The sequence below is a fragment of the Crinia signifera genome, chromosome 9 (assembly GCF_055691185.1).
Source record: "Crinia signifera chromosome 9, ASM5569118v1, whole genome shotgun sequence".
Taxonomy (NCBI): domain Eukaryota; kingdom Metazoa; phylum Chordata; class Amphibia; order Anura; family Myobatrachidae; genus Crinia; species Crinia signifera.
Window position 1 is genome coordinate 42,546,026 of NC_139225.1, and position 17,546 is coordinate 42,563,571.

A 17,546-nucleotide genomic window follows, 5' to 3' on the forward strand; every position below is an offset into this window, starting at 1 on the left:
GCCTGGTACCGGCCAACCATTCGCAAGGCGGGTTAGATTGACCGGCAAGGATTGAAATTCGCATCCGAGCGAATATCTTATCTATCTATCTTATCTATCTATCTTATCTATCTATAAAAAACTGAATACCTGGTACCGGCCAACCATTCGCAAGGCGGGTTAGATTGACCGGCAAGGATTGAAATTCGCATCCGAGCGAATATCGTATCTATCTATCTTATCTATCTTATCTATCTATAAAAAACTGTATGGCTGGTGCCGGCAAATCATTCGCAAGGCGGGGTTAGGGTGACCGGCAAGGATTCAAATTCACATCCGAGCAAGTCAACCTGAACAAGGGCCGATGGCCTATGGATTGGCTAGACACGTTTTTTAGTGTGAATGTATACCGGGTACATATTATCAGTAATTAATATTATTAATTACCTGTCTTGTGTCTCCTGTGTCGGTACTTCGTCATTGATCGTTGTCTTGAATCGAAGTTTGCAGTTACCTAAAAAAATAAGAAAAGAGGTGTGATAATATGTTCTCGATACACATTGACACAAAAAAAGGCACTATACTGTATCAATCAATCTATCTATCTATCTTATCTATCTTATCTATCTATAAAAAACTGAATACCTTGTGCTGGCCAACCATTCGCAAGGCGGGTTAGATTGACCGGCAAGGATTGAAATTCGCATCCGAGCGAATATCTTATCTATCTATCTTATCTATCTTATCTATCTATAAAAAACTGAATACCTGGTACCGGCCAACCATTCGCAAGGCGGGTTAGATTGACCAGCAAGGATTGAAATTCGCATTCGAGCGAATATCGTATCTATCTATCTTATCTATCTATCTTATCTATCTATAAAAAACTGAATGCCTGGTACCGGCCAACCATTCGCAAGGCGGGTTAGATTGACCGGCAAGGATTGAAATTCGCATCCGAGCGAATATCGTATCTATCTTATCTATCTATCTTATCTATCTATAAAAAACTGAATGCCTGGTACCGGCCAACCATTCGCAAGGCGGGTTAGATTGACCGGCAAGGATTGAAATTCGCATCCGAGCGAATATCGTATCTATCTTATCTATCTATCTTATCTATCTATAAAAAACTGAATGCCTGGTACCGGCCAACCATTCGCAAGGCGGGTTAGATTGACCGGCAAGGATTGAAATTCGCATCCGAGCGAATATCGTATCTATCTATCTTATCTATCTTATCTATCTATAAAAAACTGTATGGCTGGTGCCGGCAAATCATTCGCAAGGCGGGGTTAGGGTGACCGGCAAGGATTCAAATTCACATCCGAGCAAGTCAACCTGAACAAGGGCCTATGGCCTATGGATTGGCTAGACACGTTTTTTAGTGTGAATGTATACCGGGTACATATTATCAGTAATTAATATTATTAATTACCTGTCTTGTGTCTCCTGTGTCGGTACTTCGTCATTGATCGTTGTCTTGAATCGAAGTTTGCAGTTACCTAAAAAAATAAGAAAAGAGGTGTGATAATATGTTCTCGATACACATTGACACAAAAAAGGCACTATACTGTATCAATCAATCTATCTATCTATCTTATCTATCTTATCTATCTATAAAAAACTGAATACCTTGTGCTGGCCAACCATTCGCAAGGCGGGTTAGATTGACCGGCAAGGATTGAAATTCGCATCCGAGCGAATATCTTATCTATCTATCTTATCTATCTTATCTATCTATAAAAAACTGAATACCTGGTACCGGCCAACCATTCGCAAGGCGGGTTAGATTGACCAGCAAGGATTGAAATTCGCATTCGAGCGAATATCGTATCTATCTATCTTATCTATCTATCTTATCTATAAAAAACTGAATACCTGGTACCGGCCAACCATTCGCAAGGCGGGTTATATTGACCGGCAAGGATTGAAATTCGCATCCGAGCGAATATCATATCTATCTATCTTATCTATCTATAAAAAACTGAATGCCTGGTACCGGCCAACCATTCGCAAGGCGGGTTAGATTGACCGGCAAGGATTGAAATTCGCATCCGAGCGAATATCTTATCTATCTATCTTCTCTATCTATCTTATCTATCTATAAAAAACTGAATACCTGGTACCGGCCAACCATTCGCAAGGCGGGTTAGATTGACCGGCAAGGATTGAAATTCGCATCCGAGCAAGTCAACCTGAACAAGGGCCTATGGCCTATGGATTGGCTAGACACGTTTTTTAGTGTGAATGTATACCGGGTACATATTATCAGTAATTAATATTATTAATTACCTGTCTTGTGTCTCCTGTGTCGGTACTTCGTCATTGATCGTTGTCTTGAATCGAAGTTTGCAGTTACCTAAAAAAATAAGAAAAGAGGTGTGATAATATGTTCTCGATACACATTGACACAAAAAAAGTCACTATACTGTATCAATCAATCTATCTTATCTATCTTATCTATCTATAAAAAACTGAATACCTTGTGCTGGCCAACCATTCGCAAGGCGGGTTAGATTGACCGGCAAGGATTGAAATTCGCATCCGAGCGAATATCTTATCTATCTATCTTATCTATCTTATCTATCTATAAAAAACTGAATACCTGGTACCGGCCAACCATTCGCAAGGCGGGTTAGATTGACCAGCAAGGATTGAAATTCGCATTCGAGCGAATATCGTATCTATCTATCTATCTTATCTATCTATAAAAAACTGAATACCTGGTACCGGCCAACCATTCGCAAGGCGGGTTAGATTGACCAGCAAGGATTGAAATTCGCATTCGAGCGAATATCGTATCTATCTATCTTATCTATCTATCTTATCTATCTATAAAAAACTGAATGCCTGGTACCGGCCAACCATTCGCAAGGCGGGTTAGATTGACCGGCAAGGATTGAAATTCGCATCCGAGCGAATATCATATCTATCTATCTTATCTATCTATAAAAAACTGAATGCCTGGTACCGGCCAACCATTCGCAAGGCGGGTTAGATTGACCGGCAAGGATTGAAATTCGCATCCGAGCGAATATCTTATCTATCTATCTTATCTATCTATCTTATCTATCTATAAAAAACTGAATACCTGGTACCGGCCAACCATTCGCAAGGCGGGTTAGATTGACCGGCAAGGATTGAAATTCGCATCCGAGCGAATATCGTATCTATCTATCTTATCTATCTATAAAAAACTGTATGGCTGGTGCCGGCAAATCATTCGCAAGGCGGGGTTAGGGTGACCGGCAAGGATTCAAATTCACATCCGAGCAAGTCAACCTGAACAAGGGCCTATGGCCTATGGATTGGCTAGACACGTTTTTTAGTGTGAATGTATACCGGGTACATATTATCAGTAATTAATATTATTAATTACCTGTCTTGTGTCTCCTGTGTCGGTACTTCGTCATTGATCGTTGTCTTGAATCGAAGTTTGCAGTTACCGAAAAAAATAAGAAAAGAGGTGTGATAATATGTTCTCGATACACATTGACACAAAAAAAGGCACTATACTGTATCAATCAATCTATCTATCTATCTTATCTATCTTATCTATCTATAAAAAACTGAATACCTTGTGCTGGCCAACCATTCGCAAGGCGGGTTAGATTGACCGGCAAGGATTGAAATTCGCATCCGAGCGAATATCTTATCTATCTATCTTATCTATCTATAAAAAACTGAATACCTGGTACCGGCCAACCATTCGCAAGGCGGGTTAGATTGACCAGCAAGGATTGAAATTCGCATTCGAGCGAATATCGTATCTATCTATCTTATCTATCTATCTTATCTATCTATAAAAAACTGAATACCTGGTACCGGCCAACCATTCGCAAGGCGGGTTAGATTGACCAGCAAGGATTGAAATTCGCATTCGAGCGAATATTGTATCTATCTTATCTATCTTATCTATCTATAAAAAACTGAATGCCTGGTACCGGCCAACCATTCGCAAGGCGGGTTAGATTGACCGGCAAGGATTGAAATTCGCATCCGAGCGAATATCATATCTATCTATCTTATCTATCTATAAAAAACTGAATGCCTGGTACCGGCCAACCATTCGCAAGGCGGGTTAGATTGACCGGCAAGGATTGAAATTCGCATCAGAGCGAATATCTTATCTATCTATCTTATCTATCTATCTTATCTATCTATAAAAAACTGAATACCTGGTACCGGCCAACCATTCGCAAGGCGGGTTAGATTGACCGGCAAGGATTGAAATTCGCATCCGAGCGAATATCGTATCTATCTATCTTATCTATCTTATCTATCTATAAAAAACTGTATGGCTGGTGCCGGCAAATCATTCGCAAGGCGGGGTTAGGGTGACCGGCAAGGATTCAAATTCACATCCGAGCAAGTCAACCTGAACAAGGGCCTATGGCCTATGGATTGGCTAGACACGTTTTTTAGTGTGAATGTATACCGGGTACATATTATCAGTAATTAATATTATTAATTACCTGTCTTGTGTCTCCAGTGTCGGTACTTCGTCATTGATCGTTGTCTTGAATCGAAGTTTGCAGTTACCTAAAAAAATAAGAAAAGAGGTGTGATAATATGTTCTCGATACACATTGACACAAAAAAAGGCACTATACTGTATCAATCAATCTATCTATCTATCTTATCTATCTTATCTATCTATAAAAAACTGAATACCTTGTGCTGGCCAACCATTCGCAAGGCGGGTTAGATTGACCGGCAAGGATTGAAATTCGCATCCGAGCGAATATCTTATCTATCTATCTTATCTATCTTATCTATCTATAAAAAACTGAATACCTGGTACCGGCCAACCATTCGCAAGGCGGGTTAGATTGACCAGCAAGGATTGAAATTCGCATTCGAGCGAATATCGTATCTATCTATCTTATCTATCTATCTTATCTATCTATAAAAAACTGAATACCTGGTACCGGCCAACCATTCGCAAGGCGGGTTAGATTGACCAGCAAGGATTGAAATTCGCATTCGAGCGAATATCGTATCTATCTTATCTATCTTATCTATCTATAAAAAACTGAATGCCTGGTACCGGCCAACCATTCGCAAGGCGGGTTAGATTGACCGGCAAGGATTGAAATTCGCATCCGAGCGAATATCATATCTATCTATCTTATCTATCTATAAAAAACTGAATGCCTGGTACCGGCCAACCATTCGCAAGGCGGGTTAGATTGACCGGCAAGGATTGAAATTCGCATCAGAGCGAATATCTTATCTATCTATCTTATCTATCTATCTTATCTATCTATAAAAAACTGAATACCTGGTACCGGCCAACCATTCGCAAGGCGGGTTAGATTGACCGGCAAGGATTGAAATTCGCATCCGAGCGAATATCGTATCTATCTATCTTATCTATCTTATCTATCTATAAAAAACTGTATGGCTGGTGCCGGCAAATCATTCGCAAGGCGGGGTTAGGGTGACCGGCAAGGATTCAAATTCACATCCGAGCAAGTCAACCTGAACAAGGGCCTATGGCCTATGGATTGGCTAGACACGTTTTTTAGTGTGAATGTATACCGGGTACATATTATCAGTAATTAATATTATTAATTACCTGTCTTGTGTCTCCAGTGTCGGTACTTCGTCATTGATCGTTGTCTTGAATCGAAGTTTGCAGTTACCTAAAAAAATAAGAAAAGAGGTGTGATAATATGTTCTCGATACACATTGACACAAAAAAAGGCACTATACTGTATCAATCAATCTATCTATCTATCTTATCTATCTTATCTATCTATAAAAAACTGAATACCTTGTGCTGGCCAACCATTCGCAAGGCGGGTTAGATTGACCGGCAAGGATTGAAATTCGCATCCGAGCGAATATCTTATCTATCTATCTTATCTATCTTATCTATCTATAAAAAACTGAATACCTGGTACCGGCCAACCATTCGCAAGGCGGGTTAGATTGACCAGCAAGGATTGAAATTCGCATTCGAGCGAATATCGTATCTATCTATCTTATCTATCTATCTTATCTATCTATAAAAAACTGAATACCTGGTACCGGCCAACCATTCGCAAGGCGGGTTAGATTGACCAGCAAGGATTGAAATTCGCATTCGAGCGAATATCGTATCTATCTATCTTATCTATCTATCTTATCTATCTATAAAAAACTGAATGCCTGGTACCGGCCAACCATTCGCAAGGCGGGTTAGATTGACCGGCAAGGATTGAAATTCGCATCCGAGCGAATATCATATCTATCTATCTTATCTATCTATAAAAAACTGAATGCCTGGTACCGGCCAACCATTCGCAAGGCGGGTTAGATTGACCGGCAAGGATTGAAATTCGCATCCGAGCGAATATCTTATCTATCTATCTTATCTATCTATCTTATCTATCTATAAAAAACTGAATACCTGGTACCGGCCAACCATTCGCAAGGCGGGTTAGATTGACCGGCAAGGATTGAAATTCGCATCCGAGCGAATATCGTATCTATCTATCTTATCTATCTTATCTATCTATAAAAAACTGTATGGCTGGTGCCGGCAAATCATTCGCAAGGCGGGGTTAGGGTGACCGGCAAGGATTCAAATTCACATCCGAGCAAGTCAACCTGAACAAGGGCCGATGGCCTATGGATTGGCTAGACACGTTTTTTAGTGTGAATGTATACCGGGTACATATTATCAGTAATTAATATTATTAATTACCTGTCTTGTGTCTCCTGTGTCGGTACTTCGTCATTGATCGTTGTCTTGAATCGAAGTTTGCAGTTACCTAAAAAAATAAGAAAAGAGGTGTGATAATATGTTCTCGATACACATTGACACAAAAAAAGGCACTATACTGTATCAATCAATCTATCTATCTATCTTATCTATCTTATCTATCTATAAAAAACTGAATACCTTGTGCTGGCCAACCATTCGCAAGGCGGGTTAGATTGACCGGCAAGGATTGAAATTCGCATCCGAGCGAATATCTTATCTATCTATCTTATCTATCTTATCTATCTATAAAAAACTGAATACCTGGTACCGGCCAACCATTCGCAAGGCGGGTTAGATTGACCAGCAAGGATTGAAATTCGCATTCGAGCGAATATCGTATCTATCTATCTTATCTATCTATCTTATCTATCTATAAAAAACTGAATGCCTGGTACCGGCCAACCATTCGCAAGGCGGGTTAGATTGACCGGCAAGGATTGAAATTCGCATCCGAGCGAATATCATATCTATCTATCTTATCTATCTATAAAAAACTGAATGCCTGGTACCGGCCAACCATTCGCAAGGCGGGTTAGATTGACCGGCAAGGATTGAAATTCGCATTCGAGCGAATATCTTATCTATCTATCTTATCTATCTATCTTATCTATCTATAAAAAACTGAATACCTGGTACCGGCCAACCATTCGCAAGGCGGGTTAGATTGACCGGCAAGGATTGAAATTCGCATCCGAGCGAATATCATATCTATCTATCTTATCTATCTATAAAAAACTGAATGCCTGGTACCGGCCAACCATTCGCAATGCGGGTTAGATTGACCGGCAAGGATTGAAATTCGCATCCGAGCGAATATCTTATCTATCTATCTTATCTATCTATCTTATCTATCTATAAAAAACTGAATACCTGGTACCGGCCAACCATTCGCAAGGCGGGTTAGATTGACCGGCAAGGATTGAAATTCGCATCCGAGCGAATATCGTATCTATCTATCTTATCTATCTATAAAAAACTGTATGGCTGGTGCCGGCAAATCATTCGCAAGGCGGGGTTAGGGTGACCGGCAAGGATTCAAATTCACATCCGAGCAAGTCAACCTGAACAAGGGCCTATGGCCTATGGATTGGCTAGACACGTTTTTTAGTGTGAATGTATACCGGGTACATATTATCAGTAATTAATATTATTAATTACCTGTCTTGTGTCTCCTGTGTCGGTACTTCGTCATTGATCGTTGTCTTGAATCGAAGTTTGCAGTTACCTAAAAAAATAAGAAAAGAGGTGTGATAATATGTTCTCGATACACATTGACACAAAAAAGGCACTATACTGTATCAATCAATCTATCTATCTATCTTATCTATCTATAAAAAACTGAATACCTTGTGCTGGCCAACCATTCGCAAGGCGGGTTAGATTGACCGGCAAGGATTGAAATTCGCATCCGAGCGAATATCTTATCTATCTATCTTATCTATCTATAAAAAACTGAATACCTTGTACCGGCCAACCATTCGCAAGGCGGGTTAGATTGACCAGCAAGGATTGAAATTCGCATTCGAGCGAATATCGTATCTATCTATCTTATCTATCTATCTTATCTATCTATAAAAAACTGAATACCTGGTACCGGCCAACCATTCGCAAGGCGGGTTAGATTGACCAGCAAGGATTGAAATTCGCATCCGAGCGAATATCTTATCTATCTATCTTATCTATCTATCTATCTTATCTATCTATAAAAAACTGAATACCTGGTACCGGCCAACCATTCGCAAGGCGGGTTAGATTGACCGGCAAGGATTGAAATTCGCATCCGAGCGAATATCGTATCTATCTATCTTATCTATCTTATCTATCTATAAAAAACTGTATGGCTGGTGCCGGCAAATCATTCGCAAGGCGGGGTTAGGGTGACCGGCAAGGATTCAAATTCACATCCGAGCAAGTCAACCTGAACAAGGGCCTATGGCCTATGGATTGGCTAGACACGTTTTTTAGTGTGAATGTATACCGGGTACATATTATCAGTAATTAATATTATTAATTACCTGTCTTGTGTCTCCTGTGTCGGTACTTCGTCATTGATCGTTGTCTTGAATCGAAGTTTGCAGTTACCTAAAAAAATAAGAAAAGAGGTGTGATAATATGTTCTCGATACACATTGACACAAAAAAAGGCACTATACTGTATCAATCAATCTATCTATCTATCTTATCTATCTTATCTATCTATAAAAAACTGAATACCTTGTGCTGGCCAACCATTCGCAAGGCGGGTTAGATTGACCGGCAAGGATTGAAATTCGCATCCGAGCGAATATCTTATCTATCTATCTTATCTATCTTATCTATCTATAAAAAACTGAATACCTGGTACCGGCCAACCATTCGCAAGGCGGGTTAGATTGACCAGCAAGGATTGAAATTCGCATTCGAGCGAATATCGTATCTATCTATCTTATCTATCTATCTTATCTATAAAAAACTGAATACCTGGTACCGGCCAACCATTCGCAAGGCGGGTTAGATTGACCGGCAAGGATTGAAATTCGCATCCGAGCGAATATCATATCTATCTATCTTATCTATCTATAAAAAACTGAATGCCTGGTACCGGCCAACCATTCGCAAGGCGGGTTAGATTGACCGGCAAGGATTGAAATTCGCATCCGAGCGAATATCTTATCTATCTATCTTCTCTATCTATCTTATCTATCTATAAAAAACTGAATACCTGGTACCGGCCAACCATTCGCAAGGCGGGTTAGATTGACCGGCAAGGATTGAAATTCGCATCCGAGCAAGTCAACCTGAACAAGGGCCTATGGCCTATGGATTGGCTAGACACGTTTTTTAGTGTGAATGTATACCGGGTACATATTATCAGTAATTAATATTATTAATTACCTGTCTTGTGTCTCCTGTGTCGGTACTTCGTCATTGATCGTTGTCTTGAATCGAAGTTTGCAGTTACCTAAAAAAATAAGAAAAGAGGTGTGATAATATGTTCTCGATACACATTGACACAAAAAAAGTCACTATACTGTATCAATCAATCTATCTTATCTATCTTATCTATCTATAAAAAACTGAATACCTTGTGCTGGCCAACCATTCGCAAGGCGGGTTAGATTGACCGGCAAGGATTGAAATTCGCATCCGAGCGAATATCTTATCTATCTATCTTATCTATCTTATCTATCTATAAAAAACTGAATACCTGGTACCGGCCAACCATTCGCAAGGTGGGTTAGATTGACCAGCAAGGATTGAAATTCGCATTCGAGCGAATATCGTATCTATCTATCTATCTTATCTATCTATAAAAAACTGAATACCTGGTACCGGCCAACCATTCGCAAGGCGGGTTAGATTGACCAGCAAGGATTGAAATTCGCATTCGAGCGAATATCGTATCTATCTATCTTATCTATCTATCTTATCTATCTATAAAAAACTGAATGCCTGGTACCGGCCAACCATTCGCAAGGCGGGTTAGATTGACCGGCAAGGATTGAAATTCGCATCCGAGCGAATATCATATCTATCTATCTTATCTATCTATAAAAAACTGAATGCCTGGTACCGGCCAACCATTCGCAAGGCGGGTTAGATTGACCGGCAAGGATTGAAATTCGCATCCGAGCGAATATCTTATCTATCTATCTTATCTATCTATCTTATCTATCTATAAAAAACTGAATACCTGGTACCGGCCAACCATTCGCAAGGCGGGTTAGATTGACCGGCAAGGATTGAAATTCGCATCCGAGCGAATATCGTATCTATCTATCTTATCTATCTATAAAAAACTGTATGGCTGGTGCCGGCAAATCATTCGCAAGGCGGGGTTAGGGTGACCGGCAAGGATTCAAATTCACATCTGAGCAAGTCAACCTGAACAAGGGCCTATGGCCTATGGATTGGCTAGACACGTTTTTTAGTGTGAATGTATACCGGGTACATATTATCAGTAATTAATATTATTAATTACCTGTCTTGTGTCTCCTGTGTCGGTACTTCGTCATTGATCGTTGTCTTGAATCGAAGTTTGCAGTTACCGAAAAAAATAAGAAAAGAGGTGTGATAATATGTTCTCGATACACATTGACACAAAAAAAGGCACTATACTGTATCAATCAATCTATCTATCTATCTTATCTATCTTATCTATCTATAAAAAACTGAATACCTTGTGCTGGCCAACCATTCGCAAGGCGGGTTAGATTGACCGGCAAGGATTGAAATTCGCATCCGAGCGAATATCTTATCTATCTATCTTATCTATCTATAAAAAACTGAATACCTGGTACCGGCCAACCATTCGCAAGGCGGGTTAGATTGACCAGCAAGGATTGAAATTCGCATTCGAGCGAATATCGTATCTATCTATCTTATCTATCTATCTTATCTATCTATAAAAAACTGAATACCTGGTACCGGCCAACCATTCGCAAGGCGGGTTAGATTGACCAGCAAGGATTGAAATTCGCATTCGAGCGAATATTGTATCTATCTTATCTATCTTATCTATCTATAAAAAACTGAATGCCTGGTACCGGCCAACCATTCGCAAGGCGGGTTAGATTGACCGGCAAGGATTGAAATTCGCATCCGAGCGAATATCATATCTATCTATCTTATCTATCTATAAAAAACTGAATGCCTGGTACCGGCCAACCATTCGCAAGGCGGGTTAGATTGACCGGCAAGGATTGAAATTCGCATCAGAGCGAATATCTTATCTATCTATCTTATCTATCTATCTTATCTATCTATAAAAAACTGAATACCTGGTACCGGCCAACCATTCGCAAGGCGGGTTAGATTGACCGGCAAGGATTGAAATTCGCATCCGAGCGAATATCGTATCTATCTATCTTATCTATCTTATCTATCTATAAAAAACTGTATGGCTGGTGCCGGCAAATCATTCGCAAGGCGGGGTTAGGGTGACCGGCAAGGATTCAAATTCACATCCGAGCAAGTCAACCTGAACAAGGGCCTATGGCCTATGGATTGGCTAGACACGTTTTTTAGTGTGAATGTATACCAGGTACATATTATCAGTAATTAATATTATTAATTACCTGTCTTGTGTCTCCTGTGTCGGTACTTCGTCATTGATCGTTGTCTTAAAGCGAAGTTTGCAGTTACCTAAAAAAATAAGAAAAGAGGTGTGATAATATGTTCTCGATACACATTGACACAAAAAAAGGCACTATACTGTATCAATCAATCTATCTATCTATCTGATCTATCGTATCTTATCTACCTATGTTATCTATCTATCTATCTTATCTATCTATCTATCTATCTATCTTATCTGTCTTATCTATCTTATCTATCTTATCTATCTATAAAAAACTGAATGCCTGCTACCGGCCAACCATTCGCAAGGCGGGTTAGATTGACCAGCAAGGATTGAAATTCGCATTCGAGCGAATATCGTATCTATCTATCTTATCTATCTATCTTATCTATCTATAAAAAACTGAATGCCTGGTACCGGCCAACCATTCGCAAGGCGGGTTAGATTGACCGGCAAGGATTGAAATTCGCATCCGAGCGAATATCGTATCTATCTTATCTATCTATCTTATCTATCTATAAAAAACTGAATGCCTGGTACCGGCCAACCATTCGCAAGGCGGGTTAGATTGACCGGCAAGGATTGAAATTCGCATCCGAGCGAATATCGTATCTATCTATCTTATCTATCTTATCTATCTATAAAAAACTGTATGGCTGGTGCCGGCAAATCATTCGCAAGGCGGGGTTAGGGTGACCGGCAAGGATTCAAATTCACATCCGAGCAAGTCAACCTGAACAAGGGCCTATGGCCTATGGATTGGCTAGACACGTTTTTTAGTGTGAATGTATACCGGGTACATATTATCAGTAATTAATATTATTAATTACCTGTCTTGTGTCTCCTGTGTCGGTACTTCGTCATTGATCGTTGTCTTGAATCGAAGTTTGCAGTTACCTAAAAAAATAAGAAAAGAGGTGTGATAATATGTTCTCGATACACATTGACACAAAAAAAGGCACTATACTGTATCAATCAATCTATCTATCTATCTTATCTATCTTATCTATCTATAAAAAACTGAATACCTTGTGCTGGCCAACCATTCGCAAGGCGGGTTAGATTGACCGGCAAGGATTGAAATTCGCATCCGAGCGAATATCTTATCTATCTATCTTATCTATCTTATCTATCTATAAAAAACTGAATACCTGGTACCGGCCAACCATTCGCAAGGCGGGTTAGATTGACCAGCAAGGATTGAAATTCGCATTCGAGCGAATATCGTATCTATCTATCTTATCTATCTATCTTATCTATAAAAAACTGAATACCTGGTACCGGCCAACCATTCGCAAGGCGGGTTAGATTGACCGGCAAGGATTGAAATTCGCATCCGAGCGAATATCATATCTATCTATCTTATCTATCTATAAAAAACTGAATGCCTGGTACCGGCCAACCATTCGCAAGGCGGGTTAGATTGACCGGCAAGGATTGAAATTCGCATCCGAGCGAATATCTTATCTATCTATCTTCTCTATCTATCTTATCTATCTATAAAAAACTGAATACCTGGTACCGGCCAACCATTCGCAAGGCGGGTTAGATTGACCGGCAAGGATTGAAATTCGCATCCGAGCAAGTCAACCTGAACAAGGGCCTATGGCCTATGGATTGGCTAGACACGTTTTTTAGTGTGAATGTATACCGGGTACATATTATCAGTAATTAATATTATTAATTACCTGTCTTGTGTCTCCTGTGTCGGTACTTCGTCATTGATCGTTGTCTTGAATCGAAGTTTGCAGTTACCTAAAAAAATAAGAAAAGAGGTGTGATAATATGTTCTCGATACACATTGACACAAAAAAAGTCACTATACTGTATCAATCAATCTATCTTATCTATCTTATCTATCTATAAAAAACTGAATACCTTGTGCTGGCCAACCATTCGCAAGGCGGGTTAGATTGACCGGCAAGGATTGAAATTCGCATCCGAGCGAATATCTTATCTATCTATCTTATCTATCTTATCTATCTATAAAAAACTGAATACCTGGTACCGGCCAACCATTCGCAAGGCGGGTTAGATTGACCAGCAAGGATTGAAATTCGCATTCGAGCGAATATCGTATCTATCTATCTATCTTATCTATCTATAAAAAACTGAATACCTGGTACCGGCCAACCATTCGCAAGGCGGGTTAGATTGACCAGCAAGGATTGAAATTCGCATTCGAGCGAATATCGTATCTATCTATCTTATCTATCTATCTTATCTATCTATAAAAAACTGAATGCCTGGTACCGGCCAACCATTCGCAAGGCGGGTTAGATTGACCGGCAAGGATTGAAATTCGCATCCGAGCGAATATCATATCTATCTATCTTATCTATCTATAAAAAACTGAATGCCTGGTACCGGCCAACCATTCGCAAGGCGGGTTAGATTGACCGGCAAGGATTGAAATTCGCATCCGAGCGAATATCTTATCTATCTATCTTATCTATCTATCTTATCTATCTATAAAAAACTGAATACCTGGTACCGGCCAACCATTCGCAAGGCGGGTTAGATTGACCGGCAAGGATTGAAATTCGCATCCGAGCGAATATCGTATCTATCTATCTTATCTATCTATAAAAAACTGTATGGCTGGTGCCGGCAAATCATTCGCAAGGCGGGGTTAGGGTGACCGGCAAGGATTCAAATTCACATCCGAGCAAGTCAACCTGAACAAGGGCCTATGGCCTATGGATTGGCTAGACACGTTTTTTAGTGTGAATGTATACCGGGTACATATTATCAGTAATTAATATTATTAATTACCTGTCTTGTGTCTCCAGTGTCGGTACTTCGTCATTGATCGTTGTCTTGAATCGAAGTTTGCAGTTACCTAAAAAAATAAGAAAAGAGGTGTGATAATATGTTCTCGATACACATTGACACAAAAAAAGGCACTATACTGTATCAATCAATCTATCTATCTATCTTATCTATCTTATCTATCTATAAAAAACTGAATACCTTGTGCTGGCCAACCATTCGCAAGGCGGGTTAGATTGACCGGCAAGGATTAAAATTCGCATCCGAGCGAATATCTTATCTATCTATCTTATCTATCTTATCTATCTATAAAAAACTGAATACCTGGTACCGGCCAACCATTCGCAAGGCGGGTTAGATTGACCAGCAAGGATTGAAATTCGCATTCGAGCGAATATCGTATCTATCTATCTTATCTATCTATCTTATCTATCTATAAAAAACTGAATACCTGGTACCGGCCAACCATTCGCAAGGCGGGTTAGATTGACCAGCAAGGATTGAAATTCGCATTCGAGCGAATATCGTATCTATCTTATCTATCTTATCTATCTATAAAAAACTGAATGCCTGGTACCGGCCAACCATTCGCAAGGCGGGTTAGATTGACCGGCAAGGATTGAAATTCGCATCCGAGCGAATATCATATCTATCTATCTTATCTATCTATAAAAAACTGAATGCCTGGTACCGGCCAACCATTCGCAAGGCGGGTTAGATTGACCGGCAAGGATTGAAATTCGCATCAGAGCGAATATCTTATCTATCTATCTTATCTATCTATCTTATCTATCTATAAAAAACTGAATACCTGGTACCGGCCAACCATTCGCAAGGCGGGTTAGATTGACCGGCAAGGATTGAAATTCGCATCCGAGCGAATATCGTATCTATCTATCTTATCTATCTTATCTATCTATAAAAAACTGTATGGCTGGTGCCGGCAAATCATTCGCAAGGCGGGGTTAGGGTGACCGGCAAGGATTCAAATTCACATCCGAGCAAGTCAACCTGAACAAGGGCCTATGGCCTATGGATTGGCTAGACACGTTTTTTAGTGTGAATGTATACCGGGTACATATTATCAGTAATTAATATTATTAATTACCTGTCTTGTGTCTCCAGTGTCGGTACTTCGTCATTGATCGTTGTCTTGAATCGAAGTTTGCAGTTACCTAAAAAAATAAGAAAAGAGGTGTGATAATATGTTCTCGATACACATTGACACAAAAAAAGGCACTATACTGTATCAATCAATCTATCTATCTATCTTATCTATCTTATCTATCTATAAAAAACTGAATACCTTGTGCTGGCCAACCATTCGCAAGGCGGGTTAGATTGACCGGCAAGGATTGAAATTCGCATCCGAGCGAATATCTTATCTATCTATCTTATCTATCTTATCTATCTATAAAAAACTGAATACCTGGTACCGGCCAACCATTCGCAAGGCGGGTTAGATTGACCAGCAAGGATTGAAATTCGCATTCGAGCGAATATCGTATCTATCTATCTTATCTATCTATCTTATCTATCTATAAAAAACTGAATACCTGGTACCGGCCAACCATTCGCAAGGCGGGTTAGATTGACCAGCAAGGATTGAAATTCGCATTCGAGCGAATATCGTATCTATCTATCTTATCTATCTATCTTATCTATCTATAAAAAACTGAATGCCTGGTACCGGCCAACCATTCGCAAGGCGGGTTAGATTGACCGGCAAGGATTGAAATTCGCATCCGAGCGAATATCATATCTATCTATCTTATCTATCTATAAAAAACTGAATGCCTGGTACCGGCCAACCATTCGCAAGGCGGGTTAGATTGACCGGCAAGGATTGAAATTCGCATCCGAGCGAATATCTTATCTATCTATCTTATCTATCTATCTTATCTATCTATAAAAAACTGAATACCTGGTACCGGCCAACCATTCGCAAGGCGGGTTAGATTGACCGGCAAGGATTGAAATTCGCATCCGAGCGAATATCGTATCTATCTATCTTATCTATCTTATCTATCTATAAAAAACTGTATGGCTGGTGCCGGCAAATCATTCGCAAGGCGGGGTTAGGGTGACCGGCAAGGATTCAAATTCACATCCGAGCAAGTCAACCTGAACAAGGGCCGATGGCCTATGGATTGGCTAGACACGTTTTTTAGTGTGAATGTATACCGGGTACATATTATCAGTAATTAATATTATTAATTACCTGTCTTGTGTCTCCTGTGTCGGTACTTCGTCATTGATCGTTGTCTTGAATCGAAGTTTGCAGTTACCTAAAAAAATAAGAAAAGAGGTGTGATAATATGTTCTCGATACACATTGACACAAAAAAAGGCACTATACTGTATCAATCAATCTATCTATCTATCTTATCTATCTTATCTATCTATAAAAAACTGAATACCTTGTGCTGGCCAACCATTCGCAAGGCGGGTTAGATTGACCGGCAAGGATTGAAATTCGCATCCGAGCGAATATCTTATCTATCTATCTTATCTATCTTATCTATCTATAAAAAACTGAATACCTGGTACCGGCCAACCATTCGCAAGGCGGGTTAGATTGACCAGCAAGGATTGAAATTCGCATTCGAGCGAATATCGTATCTATCTATCTTATCTATCTATCTTATCTATCTATAAAAAACTGAATGCCTGGTACCGGCCAACCATTCGCAAGGCGGGTTAGATTGACCGGCAAGGATTGAAATTCGCATCCGAGCGAATATCATATCTATCTATCTTATCTATCTATAAAAAACTGAATGCCTGGTACCGGCCAACCATTCGCAAGGCGGGTTAGATTGACCGGCAAGGATTGAAATTCGCATTCGAGCGAATATCTTATCTATCTATCTTATCTATCTATCTTATCTATCTATAAAAAACTGAATACCTGGTACCGGCCAACCATTCGCAAGGCGGGTTAGATTGACCGGCAAGGATTGAAATTCGCATCCGAGCGAA